Consider the following 14,015-nt stretch of genomic DNA (forward strand, 5'->3'; position numbering starts at 1 on the left):
TGTGTGTAATGAGATTGGGAGCCTGTTCAAAGACCCAAAAACAAACAAGGCTGCATTATGTATGCAAATCCAAAAGGTACAATTGGGCCTACGGGCTACCTTTTGGCCATGTGTGTGCTTTAAACTGTTGCTTATTTATCTGAATTATACTGAGAAATTTATCAGTTGCAGGTTTAAAATATAACTCACCTCTTCAGAAGATCTGAAATGTCTCTTCAGAAGATCTCAAACCTCTTCTTCAACATTTCTGTTGGACTGAAAATGATTAGAATAAAGTAATTTTAAATTTCCACACTTCACAATTGACATTAAAAGTAAAATGTGGTGTAAATCTTATTTTTTAAATTATTATTTATTTATTTATTTAACAGGGACTGTCCACATTAATAAACATTTAAGTTTCTACATCAATGTAAATGTGCTTGAGTTAGCCAAAAAGCTCATTTTCATCCGGAAGTCCCTAGGTAGGTTGCTATAAAAGCCAGTGTCAACAACTCAATGAAATTTACAAAACACCACCACCCACACACAAAAGCATCACATAGATACATACATGCATATACACACACAAAAAATTGAGACGACAGTACATCTTTAGAAATGCAATAAACAATAACATCTGTACTAGATAACTTCTTAAGCAAATTAAGGTTCCAAACAAATTAAGATTCCACAGCTCCGTGTTCCTCGGAAGCGGAATATGTAAACGACACGCACTAGCTAGTAAACGCTAACACCAGCTAGCGTCGCCACAGCAGGCGGAATTATCATACAGTTAAGCCCGCCCACTAAGAAGGAAGATATGATTGGTCAATTTTACTGTCATTTGAAACCGGTTTGTACTGAATTATAACTGCTTGGCCCTCTGTAAATGAACAGCGGGACCACCAATCACCAACATTCTGCAGAGGCATCACAGTCCTGAAAGGAGGAGACACAGGCTCACAGGCTTCCACTTAACCCTTCACCTTCCAACACAGATTGAATAGACAAGGTTGAATAATTTATTTGCTTATATTTTTGTAATTGTTTAGATGTTGATTGTCAAACTGTAAGTAGATAAAATCAAATTGGATACATTTAGGGTTGCAGCGGTAAACGGTTTCACAGTATACCACGGTATTAAAATGCACGGTTATCATACCGTGTGTGTTTGCTTATTACCGGTAAAAGGCAAGCCAGCGGAGAAACTGACCTGCGCATGCGCAACTCTACTCCGGTTCAGTTACTCAACACACAGCGGTGAGAACGGCAGAAAGTGCATCAGACTTAATTGTTTTCTAAACTAAAATCAGCGGCAAAAATGACGTAATGGCGGTGGCTAGCCGTGCGCGAGGGTCTCGTGTGCTGTCGATTCGCGAAGTCGTGCACCTCTTGAATTTTGTAACTTCGCGCGCGCCGCGCCTCAGCGCAATGAACCAAGTCGTGTTTGCAGGGTTCATACACCTTTACAAGGTGGAATTAAAGCACTTGTCACTTTCAACGTCCAGTTCAATATTTCCCAGCATGATAAATTTAAATAAGTTAAATATTTATACATATACTCGAAATGATTTGAACTAATTCGCTTTTAATCACATTATTTAATGGTGGTTTATTTTCAAAACACCCAATCTTAACGTCTTCACGTTCTCTTATGTTTCGTCCTGGAATTACAAGAGGCTCGTATTTGTTAACCTAATACAAGAGAACTATTCAGTCAGACAGCCATTTGTTGTGAAACCAAGTAGTTACAATTTTAAGCATTTTCAAGTATTTTAGCCTAAATTCCAGCACTTTTCAAACCGAAACACAAAGCAACATAAAAATTCGTCATAAATGTTCCTTCCCCCGTTGTTGAGGGGTGTTTTTTTATACTACTACCACATATCGTTTCGGACAACACTGCACGCGGAAAGTATAAACGCTTCCGCCGTTCGCGGAGTCGCACGCTACGGTCACTCGTGAAAGTATAAACCTAGCTTTTTAAGGTCCTTGCTTTCACTGAATGTGAAGGACGCCATTAATTTACATGATTTCATTTTCAAATTCTGACGTGCGTGTTTTTCATATGTTAAAACCAGACTCGATGTGAAAGCCTTAAAATAGAAATCTATTGTGAGGATCATGTCAGAAATAAATCCTCTTTCTGCAATATCTTGTTATATTCCAACTTGGCAGTAAAACGGACGATTACAACAAATCAAATCAAATATATTTGTATAGTGCTTTTCACAACATATGTTGTCACAAAGCGCTTTACAGGATTTACAAGGTTAACAATACTATGGGTCCAAATCCCTAATGAGCAAGCCAAAGGCGACAGTGGCCGGGTTTCCATCCAAACCTTTCAAAAAAATAATGCGCAATTTCCAAGTTTCGGCAGAAAAAAATGCGAATTAAGCCTTGTTTCCATTCATTACAGTTATGCGAATAAACTTTACATCACGTGAGAGGACGCCAAACAATAGTGGTTTTATGTCCATCTGGCAGTTACGCATTTTTGCACGTTGAGGTTTTGAAACATTTTTTTCTTTTTCTTTTCTATACATGGAGAAGTTAAATTCAATTTTTGCTCTCTCCAGAACTGTTTTTGTATGCATTTGCCATTTTTACATCGCGATCGTGTACAGAACCACATGACTTGAGGCATGATACGTCATCGTTTATGCGAAAAACCCTTTTTCATCCAGTTTTTCCGAATTTTGGTGATGCGATAGTCTAACTTTTCCACCTCCTCCTAGCGTAAAAATCTTTTTGCGATATTTGGGGCTTTTTTCGAATTTTGGTCTTTTTCTATCCAGTTTTTTTCATGCGCATTTTCAAAATGCGCAAAAACTCGGTGGATGGAAAACCCTCTAGTGGCAAGGAAAAACTCCCTAGATGGTGGGGAATAGGAAGAAACCTTGGGAGGACCAAAAATCAAAAGAGAACCCATCCTCCATTGGGCAGCCCGTTAACACACAAATTACACACACACACACACACACACACACACACCAGTTGTTGATCAGACACTGACCCAGACTCAGTGCATCAGATATTAAATAATTTAAACTTAAATAATTGTAGGCCTACTGAAATCCATGATTTAGGTTTCTCTAATTTTGCAGTATTTATATAAACAGGTGTACAGCTTATTTTTTTAAAGGAGACATTTTGTATAAAATAGTTCCAGGTTTCTACAATAAATAGTTCATTGAACAAAAAAAAAAAACTTGTTGCAATTTCTTTAAGGGTCAGTGTATATTTTAATAATATATGTAACAAACTGTGATACCGTGATAACCGTGATACCGCGGTATTTCCTGAGACGGTTATCATACGTGAAAATCAAGTGAAAAGTTCCTGTACTCGCAGAAGATAGTTGTTGTCAATTCACCTCGGCATGGAGCGTGTATTTACTTCATCCCTGTCGTCGCTGCCGAGACTGAATTTTGAAGAAGTTTTCAGGAACAACGAACGGATCCAAGTTGAATAGAGGCTACAAATTGTTTGTAGAAGAATTAATTCACTCATACCAGGGTAAGGTGACACCACCCACATAGCAGACAACTCCGTTCCGGATCCAGGTTTCCTCCGGCAGATACGTGCAGCAGTCACACCCGTTTAGCGGATTCGGCCCGGGTCCACTACGTGTTCGGGTCACGACTCTAAGATCCGTTTTACTGATAATAAATCCGCGTATCAGTCGCACCCATTTCACATCTTCAGTACGATTTCAGAGCGGAGTCAGATTCAATATGTAGCTTAGAGTCGTTATACGGATCCGGTCCAGATCCGCGGAGGAACACAGAACCGGCACTAATTCAAACTGAGCGCGAGGACCCAACTGACAGATGGACCAACGGACGCGTACCACAGAGCTCCGAATCAGCAGAGGTAGGTTATATTTAAGGAAGTTTATTAAACTTCAATGTGTTTTGTATAGGGTTAATTTGTGTATGTTGGCGATTTATTTGCGTTTTATGATTTTTTATCAAAATAGCTCTTTAGTCTGTCAGTTCAGGCAGCAGCAGCTAACGTAGCAGCTAACAGTAGTAGCTAACGTTAGCTACCAAGACGTTTTTTTGCTTCTCAAACGCACTTCTACGTCTTTTTTGTAAAATAAACTTATTCCTATAACGAACCAAGAATCGTGTTTGATTTTCAACAGATATTTAACATGGGACCGCATGCTATATGTTAAATGAGATTCCTACAGATTGATAATACCGAGTTTGGTCTTCAGGTCATGTTTACATTGTACATTGACTATTTGGTTGTGTATAAAGGCTGGTGTAGAGTTCTCAGGTCATATTAGGTGTTTGTTGGGTGAGGTTAAAGAACGGTTCTTTTTTGTATAACCTGCTTTTAATGGTCTGTTGTTTTAAGATTCCTACTTTGGTGTGATATCTTAAGGTGGACTAGAACATTATATTGTGAACAAGAAGCTCACTTAAGAGTGTGGCAGTTAAAATGCCGCTCAGGTTACTGAGGCACTCTGGCACCATTTAGGGTGAACTTGGACAATTCAAATAAGAAGCTGTTGAATGCCCGTATCAGAAAATGTTTCCAGCATTAAAAGAATAATTAAAATGTATCGATCATCTAAACTAGCTATATGTAGCTAGCTATATGAGTGTGAACTTTAAGCTGAGAACTTTTAGCTAAAGCAGTAAATGTGCCAGGTACACACACTTGTGTAAAATATATGTAAGATATGAAAAAATTTGTTGTAAATCTATCACATGTACATTTTGAAGGAATGCTTTACACAGTGATAAATGCAGCTGTACAGTAATAAAAGTGATATACACATGCAATCAGTTAATCATTATTTAGGTTTTGCGCAGATTGTCTTGAATTGTAGGTTACTGCAGATTGAAGGTAAGGCTCATTATTCTCTTTTTCCTGAAACTACATTAACTATTTTCCTGAACATTGGAAAGATAACTCAGAAGTTTATATGTATGAAGTTTATTGTTATTGCACAAAAACCTCATATTTCTGAAATTATATCTTTAACTGTCAGTGGAAGTCAACAGCGTGCACATGTATTAGACACAGCAGCTTTACTGGGGTATTAAGCAGTGTACACGTTTTGGACAGAAACATGCTTTGCTAGTTTGTGGAGGAACAGTTAGAGACTAGCTCATCGTTTTCATGCACCAAATGTGTCATTCATCCTTTCGCTCTTCATTAGTAGCCAGTAGCCTATGACATTGTTACACCCCAACACACTATTATCTAATGGCTGTTTAAGTTCTCTTTGCTTTTTCAGCACTGATACAAAACGGTTTCAGCTTCTGGTACTGGATTAGTCTTTTTGTATAACAATGAGCAAGGCTGTGTCGAGTTGCACTATTCGCAGAAGGGCACGTAGGGATGTCCAGAGGAGACTGGATAACATAATGGAGGATATGACTGAGCGAAGGGCAACAATTCTAAAACAAGTTGAGCCAGGTAAAGAGCTCAATGTAAGTAATGAAACTGAAAGAAGAGACAGAGAAGACTCAGAAAGTGAAATGACAGAAATAAACAGCTGGGAGGATATGGAGTCCATTCAACATGGTTGGGATAGTGGTGTCCATGCAACCTGCCATGACCGGAGTGCATCTTCATCTGAGTCTGAGAATGACTGTTTTGAACAAGAGACCAGTATTGGGGATCAATTAAATTTTGGAGTGTCTCTTGTTGCACTCACAGCTCTCTTGAGCCTGTTGCGACCTTACCATCCAAGCCTACCGAAAGATGCACATACTCTTTTGAGAACAAAAACTCATTATCAAATTGAGGAAAAATGTACCATTACTTTGGTATTTTGAATTCACTCCAGAAAACACTAACTGAGATTGTACAAGCTGGTACTGAGAACTGTATGTTGATGCTGCAAATAAATGTAGACGGAATGCAACTATTTAAAAGCTCCAGCATGCAGCTCTGGCCAATACTTGGACTGTTAATCAGCCATCAGATGACAGAACCAGCAGAAATCGCTTTGTTTTGTGGGACAAGAAAACCTGATTCCTCTGTTGAGTTCATGAAAGATTTCACTCAGGAGCTCCAAGACCTAGAGAAAGGTTTTACTTTCATAGTAGGGGTGAAACGATTACTCGAGTAATTCACTCGATTACAAAAAGTGATCGAGTAATTTTCTGTGCCTCAAAGAATCGTTTCTTTTAAAACGGTATTTCGCACTGACTAATTTTAATGTAGCGCAACACGCTTACGTCACCCACACGGCGGAGGTTTTTAGTTGAGAAGCGGGAATATGGAAGCAGCGAGGGAAAAGAGCGACAACGTGCGTTAGGGGTGCACGATATGACGATATAAAATCGTGAATGGCGATAACGAGTGGAGAATCGCAGGCGATCTACCAAATTAGAGAAATCGTATAGATCGCCTTTGCCAATCAGCGCAATTACTTTTTTATGCTGGTTCCCACCGATGCGTCAGACGTGGGACTGACCAATCACAGCGAACTGTGCGTCTTCCACGCCTCCATGTTGTGTTTGTAAAAACTAAAAGTGGACAACGATGGCTGAAAGCCAAACCGAGGAGCTGGTAAAGAAAAGGAAATCAACCTCTATAATCTGAAATTGATTCGGATTTTCTTCCACTGACCAAGACCAAACTACATATGTAAAGTGTGCAAAAAACACGTGAAAACGTCTGATGCCAGTACAACAAATTTATTCAATCACTTGAATGCCGAAAGTGAAACAATGCGGGCAGCCGTCTCACAAGTGACCATAGCGCGCGACTCCGCCACACCTCGCGCGAACGATATGTGGTAGTATAAAGAAACACCCCTCAAAAACGGGAAGGAACATTTACTTGACGAATTTTAATGTTGCTTTGTGTTTCAGGTTTGAAAAGTGCTGGAATTTAGGCTAAGTAGCCTACTTGAAAATGCTTGAAATTGTAACTACTTCGTTTCACAACAAATATCTGTCTGACTAATCAGTTCTCTTTACGTTAACAAATACGAGCCTCTTGTAATTCCAGGATGAAACATGAGAGAACGTGAAGACGTTAAGATTGGGCGTTTTGAAAATAAACCACCATTAAATAATGTGAATAAAAAAGCGAATTATATCGAATCATTTCGACTATATGTATAAATATTTAACTTTTAAGTTTAAAGTGCTGGGAAATATTTAGTGCAATAGTGCACTTTAACAGTGTAAGGAACTGTGTGACACAGAGCAGCGAGGCGGACACAAAAGCTGGTGAGAGCGAGATTTATTGAATGGAACTCCAAAGGTAGTGTCGTAATACCGGGCAGGGGTCATAACGGGTAGGCAGTCCGAACATGAAATATAAACGGGCATGGTGGCACAAAGAACAAAACAAGGCACGAACATGAAATATAAACGGGCATGGTGGCACAAAGAACAAAAGGCAGGGGAAACAAAGACTAGGCTGAACGTACTTACGATGAAGACGAAACAGAAACAGTTAAATCCACTAGAGCACGAACGAGGCAATAGAATAAACAGGTAAGTAGCACAAAATAACCAATACTGACATGGGAGACACGGGGACTATAAATACATTGAACTAGACTAGAAACAGGCAGGGTTGCCAGGTCCTACAAAAATATCCCGCACAAAGTCAGTGTAAAACCCGCCCTTCAGCAGCATAAACTAGCCCAAAGTGTTTAAAATGGAGACAAATTAAGTATTATATCGCGATCGATTCTTTGTCTTGACTTGTAACCCCCATGGTGGCCCAACCGCACCCCGCGACCCCAGAATTTTTACCCGCGGCAGGATTTTCAAACAAGCCCAATTTGGCGTGAAAACTGCAAACCTGGCAACTATGGAAACAGGTGAAGACAATAACGACATGGGCGTGGCAGACGTGGGGAAACCATAGAAACACACAACAAGGCGGGTTCAAGGAGCAGGGAACAACAGACACGAGGAACAGGGAACCCAGAGTGACAGCTAGGAGAGGGGGGCGTAGCCCTACGTGACAGTGTCACGTGTGTTTACATTTTTTGTTCACAATGTTTGCACATGGAAAATTGCAATATCATTCATTTAAATCTGCTTAAAAAGAAAGCTTTGTAGCCCCATTTTTTTTTTTGTTTTTTTTTGGATGGAAGATCGTGATAAAAAATCGAAATCGTGATTTTATGAAAAAAATCGTGATACTATTTTTTCCCCATATCGCCCACCCCTAACGTGCGTGAAGAAAAGGGCTATAGGAAAAGACAAAATGTCAAAAGTATGGGAGCATTTTAGGTTCGAAAGCAAGAACAATACAGTGACATGTATTCGGTGTAACATAGTCCTTGACTACCACAACAGCACATCTTCAATGCTGCACCATCTTGGCCGAAGACACCTGGAATGGAGCGGTGGAGCCGGGACAATGTAAATTTTATTTACAACAAATTAATGAGATTAACATTAATGTACCTTAATAACATAACGACAGCTCTGTGGAGTGCTGATTTTTAGCAATACTGTCGAATGTGTGGCTAGTTTAGTACAATGGAGACAAGTTCTTAATAACTTAATACAGGCATTATGTAACAGCGCTGTTGGTGTTAAGACGATAAACAATAAATAAATTAAAGATAGCTGAGCTACTTTACCTTAGCAGTTACTTTAGCAGGAAAGAATATGATACTGATATACTGTAGTTTTGATACAAGAAATTCTAATTTGAAAGTAAGTAAATAAATTAAATTCAATTGTGGTATTTATTTCTATTTGCATTTACAATTTGGAAATGTATGTTGTGAATTAAAAAATATAACTTATCTAAAAAAGGAAACCGATTGGTCAGTTATTATTAGGTAAAATGTCTTGTTTTCTCTTTTGTATTTTTAATTGCTCCTTAACCAAGCAATTCTGTTTTATCTGATTACTCGATTAATCGAATCGATTTTTCAGTAGAGTACTCGATTACTGAAATGCTCGATAGCTGCAGCCCTATTTTAAAGGAAATTTTTTTTTCTCAAATTAGATACAGTGATTTGCGGTACACCTGCCAGATCGTTTGTTAAGAATACGAAGGCACATAATGGCTATCATGGGTGTGACAAATGTGAACAGCCTGGGCAGCGTATAAATGGAAGAATGACATACCCCTTAACCACATTCATACCTAGGACAGATAAGTCATTTGAACAAAGACATAATGAGGAGCACCACCATGAGGGCCCACATGCTTTTGAAGGATGTACCAGGGTACCCACGGGTCCTTAAAAAGTCTTAAATTTAGTTTTCCATATTCAAGGCCTAAAAATGTCTGGAATTTTATAAGGGGAGGCATTAAATTATTATAAGTGTGCATTGCTCAGTTGTTCTGTTTTATTTTAAGGACGATATGTATATTATCATTTCCGCAACGGCCGTATACTCCGCATGGTAGATGGCGCGATGTGAACTTGGCCAATTTTTGTTTTGCCGCCACACCCCCCGTCAACAATTTTTGTCGTTCCCCGCCCCCCAGGTCAACGATGTGGAACACACCTGCATCCCCAGTAATAGTATTATTTTTTCTTGTGAGAGGTATTAAAAAGGTCTTAAAAGTCATTGAATTTGAGATTTAAAAATGTGCAGATACCCTGGATGTAGCGTAGGCAAGATATCTCAGTTCCCTCTGGACTATATGTATCTTCTGTTTGGGGGTTGTCCGAAAGTTGTTGCTAATTTGGTTAAGAGGCCCTTTAACAACCAGGTTACCATCTAAGAATGTTAACAGGATTTCAGACCATTTGAGAGAAATGCGCTCCCATGTGCCAGTGGAATTTGCCAGACGACCGAGGTCACTCAGTGAAATTGACCGTTGGAAAGCAACAGAATTTAGGGAATTTCTCCTCTACCGTGGACCTGTAGTTTTGGCCTCTTTGATTGATGTTAATATGTACAACAACTTCATGCTTCTTTCTGCTGGCATCTCTATTCTTATAAGCCCACATTTGTCTTTAAGACATGCACTGAATGCACAGACATTACTGGAGAGCTTCGTCAGTCATTTTGGTGAAATATATGGCCAGCATGAAATTGTTTACAATGTACATGGTTTGGTTCATATTCCACAAGATGTTATGTTGCATGGATGTCTTGGATTATGTGGATGAATTTTCTTCATAAACTGAAAAAAATTGTAAGAAAAGCACACTATCCTCTCTAGCAGATTCTGAGAAGGGTATCAGAAAAACAGAACACTCCTAAACATACAAAACCAGAAATCCATCTAAAGAAAGCACACTTTGTTGGACCACTTTTAAACAAGAGTATCCTGCCAGTGAAAAGACAAGAATCAGGAAAGAATCCATACCTTACATTCTATAAGGGAGGATGAAGAATATCTGGACTCGATTCTTGCCACACAAACAGCCAATAAAACCGTCCCTGTGACTGGCAAAGAAAGAGACGTTTCTCTGCATTGTCACTGGGATGTACTGGGGGCAAAGCCTAAGCTCATCTTGGCTTCAACTCCTAATCCCGTTAACAACAACAATGATAAGGGCTGGACTCTTGTTCGGGGGAAGGAACGTAGCAAAAACCAGCACGGCAGCAGCGGCAAGCAGCAATCTTCAGAACAGAACATTCTCTTAAATAACAGATATGAAGCTCTCGCCCCAACAGAAGTAGCAGAAATTGAGCAGTCTCATCACAACACACTGCCTCCCTATCCAGGACATCAAGGACATCAAGCGCACCCCAATCAGCATACCAACCACCAGGCTGCCAACTGTGTGAGCCAGCAGCATGCTAACAAGCATGCTAAGAGTCGTCCCAACCAGCTTGCAATCCGTGCCAGTCGACTGCTAACTAATAAGCATGCTAATAGGGTTAGCCATCGGGGTGCTAACCATGTTGGCCATCGGGGTGATAACCAGTGTTCTCAAGTCTCACGCATTGAGAGTGACACACGCATTTGACCGTCTTCACACGCTCACACGCCACACTTCCGATTTCACACGGCGAAAGAAAAAATCTAGTTTACTTACCTCTGATCCATATCTATGTCGCCCTCCACTGGCGATCGATCGCAATATACAACGTATACAACCCCCCCCCCCCCCCCCCCCCACACTCTGAAATGAATTCTAAACTTGAGAGCCCTGGTGATAACCATGTTGGCCATCGGGGTGCTAACCATGTTGGCCATCGGGGTGCTAACCATGTTGGCCATCGGGGTGCTAACCATGTTAGCCGCCGAGGCATTAACGGTGAAAGGAGACGAGGAACACCGCCACAGCCCAAAACGCTGCTGATTGGGGACTCAGTCATCAGAGATGTATGGAGCAACAGCATTAAGGCCTTTTGCTTTCCTCGTGTTACTGTCTGTGAAGTGATACCCATGATTCCACGCATATTGCATGATCATCCAGCAACGGAAAGACTGATTGTACATGTCGGCTCTAGCGATGTTTACAAACAACAGTCTGAGATTCTGAAACAGGATTTTAACCATCTGCTCGACATTCTGGAGTTTTCCCGGTGTAAAGTGTTCATTTCTGGACCAATACCAACTGCACGTCGGGCAGTGGTCACTTTACCAGACTGCTGGCTCACTACAGCCTGTGCTCATCGGAAGGTAAACTTCATTGACAATTTCAACATCTTTTGGAGGTGTCCTGAGCTTTTTAAACCTGATCAGCTTCACCCTAACAGGGCTGGGACTCAAATGCTTGTGGATAATCTAATAAATGGAATCACTCACATGCGGAACCTGCACCCAACCGGCAGCAGTAACGTCAGTCAAAGGAGCCCGCCGTCTCCTGTCAGAGAATCTGTCCAAAGTCTCAGAGGTAAACTCCAGGAGATTAAAGAGGTTCTGCAACATTACAGTCTGCAGTCTCGTAGGAACTCACCTACTTCTCCTGCACACTCAGTGAATTCTCAGGTCTGACACACTGGAACCCATGCTCCTAGTCAGTGTTACATTCCAGTTCTTTTAAATAGTCGGTGGCATGGTTCTCAGAATCGAAATAAAAATGTAATCAGAAGAAAACATAAGGGCACAAAACACTGTAAAACAAAATTTGATCCCAGTGAAATGCAAAAGTGATGTAAGCGATGCTGATCAAACACATCAAGTCTTCAAAGTCTCCTTACTAAACGTCCGTTCACTCACAAACAAGTCTTTCATAATAGCTAAATTAATTGAAGATTATTGTCTGGACTTTCTTTTTCTAACAGAGACTTGGCTCGATAGCAATGGAGCAATAGTGCTAAATGAAGCTTCGCCTCCTGACTTTAACTATTTTAATGTCTCTAGAGTAAATAAGAGAGGTGGTGGTGTTGCATGTTTTTACCATAAAGCATTCCGCTGTAAGCAGATCTCATTAGGGGAACATCCTACGTTTGAATATCTGGCAGTACAACTCAACAGTACTTATTCAGTTCTTTCGATTGTTATCCATCATCCTCCCAGACTACATGCAGATTTTCTTGAAGATTTTGAAGAAATGCTTTCAAGGGTTTTAATTGATTTTGATTATGTTTTAATTGCTGGGGATTTTAATATTCACATGGATATATCCACAAATCCAATCACTTCAGAGTTCATGAGGATGCTTAACTCTTTTGATCTCATACAGCATGTATCAGGCCCAACTCATAAGCATGGCCACATTTTAGATTTGATCATTTCTAAACGCATAGAGGTTAATAATACTGAAATTATTGATGTTGCAATCTCTGACCATTTTGGTGTATTTTTCAATGTCATTATCAACTAGAACACTCAGTAAAAAGTGCACAATTACCAAGCGTTATTTCAGTGCTCGCAGTGCCGTGGCCTTCACAGACATGATACAGTCCCTCCCTCCTCTCTCAGAAAATGGGAAAGAGCTAGTTGAAACATTCACACACAGAGTTAGGAACTGTATTGATGCTGTGGCACCAAAGGTAATTAAAATTATGTCTGGTAAAATTAAAATGCCCTGGAGAAATACTCCATCTATAGTAAAATTTAGGCAAGATTGTAGGCAGGCTGAGAGACGTTGGCGAAGGTCAAAATTGCAAGTACATTTTGATATTTATAAAACAACATTGCACAATTACAACAGTGAAGTGAAATCAGCAAGGAAAAACTATTTCTCTACCTTAATCAATTCATCAAATAATAACTCAGCTGTCTTGTTCAGAAGTATAGATCAGCTAGTAAAACTCACCTCCTGTGTCTTCCCTGAGACTGTTTCAGTTGAAAAATGTGATGAGTTTGCAATATTTTTTAGGGACAAGATTACTAGTATAAGGCAGAACATAGCTACAAGCACTAATAGACTATCAACCCTTATATCAGTTACTCAGCCTAACTTTAATATGTCTTATTTCCAAGAAGTTGACATGGTAACACTACTTGATGTGATTTCATCACTAAAATCCTCTACTTGTGAACTGGACCCTCTACCAACAAGCTTTTTCAAGCAGGTTCTGAGCTCATTAGCAAATGAAGTTCCAAGGATTGTTAATCAGTCTCTGCAATTGGGTGAATTCCCTAACATTTTTAAAACAGCAATGGTTAAACCACTATTGAAGAACAGAAATCTTGATTCCACAATTCTCAATAATTATCGACCTATATCTAACCTTTCCTTTCTCAGCAAACTCATTGAAAAAGTTGTGTCAATCTAGTTAAATGATTATGTCAAAGTAAATCAAATAAATGACACTTTTCAATCTGGTTTGAGAGCTCTCCATAGCACTGAAACAGCCCTAGTTAAGGTAGTAAATGATTTGAGATTGAATAAGGATGCAGGCAAACTCTCAGTCCTTTTTCTGCTAGATTTAAGCGCCGCTTTTGACACCGTTGATCATGAAATACTTCTTGATCGACTACAGAGTTGGGTAGGCCTTAGTGGCTTAGTCTTAAGACTGGTTTAGATCATACCTAACTGGGCGTGATTACTGTGTAGCATTAGGTACCTCTTCCTCCACACGTCAAAAAATTACTTGTGGGGTCCCCCAAGGATCAATTCTTGGGCCATTACTATTCAACCTATATATGCTTCCGTTACCACATATTAATAAACATGGTATTAGTTATCATCAATATGCAGATGACACCCAACTTTA

The 14,015-nt window shown here is 39.8% G+C and overlaps 1 protein-coding gene across 1 annotated transcript in view; it reads right to left on the reverse strand.

Moving 5' to 3' along the window:
• Nucleotides 1-14,015, reverse strand: part of LOC143473720 (uncharacterized) — a 40,588-nt gene that overhangs the window by 3,428 nt on the left and 23,145 nt on the right. Inside the window, exon 2 of the mRNA XM_076970829.1 lies at nucleotides 190-255. The gene's annotated coding sequence lies outside the window, so the exon portion shown is untranslated. The remainder of the gene's footprint in view (nucleotides 1-189; nucleotides 256-14,015) is intronic.

The sequence above is a fragment of the Brachyhypopomus gauderio genome, chromosome 13 (assembly GCF_052324685.1).
Source record: "Brachyhypopomus gauderio isolate BG-103 chromosome 13, BGAUD_0.2, whole genome shotgun sequence".
Classification (NCBI taxonomy): domain Eukaryota; kingdom Metazoa; phylum Chordata; class Actinopteri; order Gymnotiformes; family Hypopomidae; genus Brachyhypopomus; species Brachyhypopomus gauderio.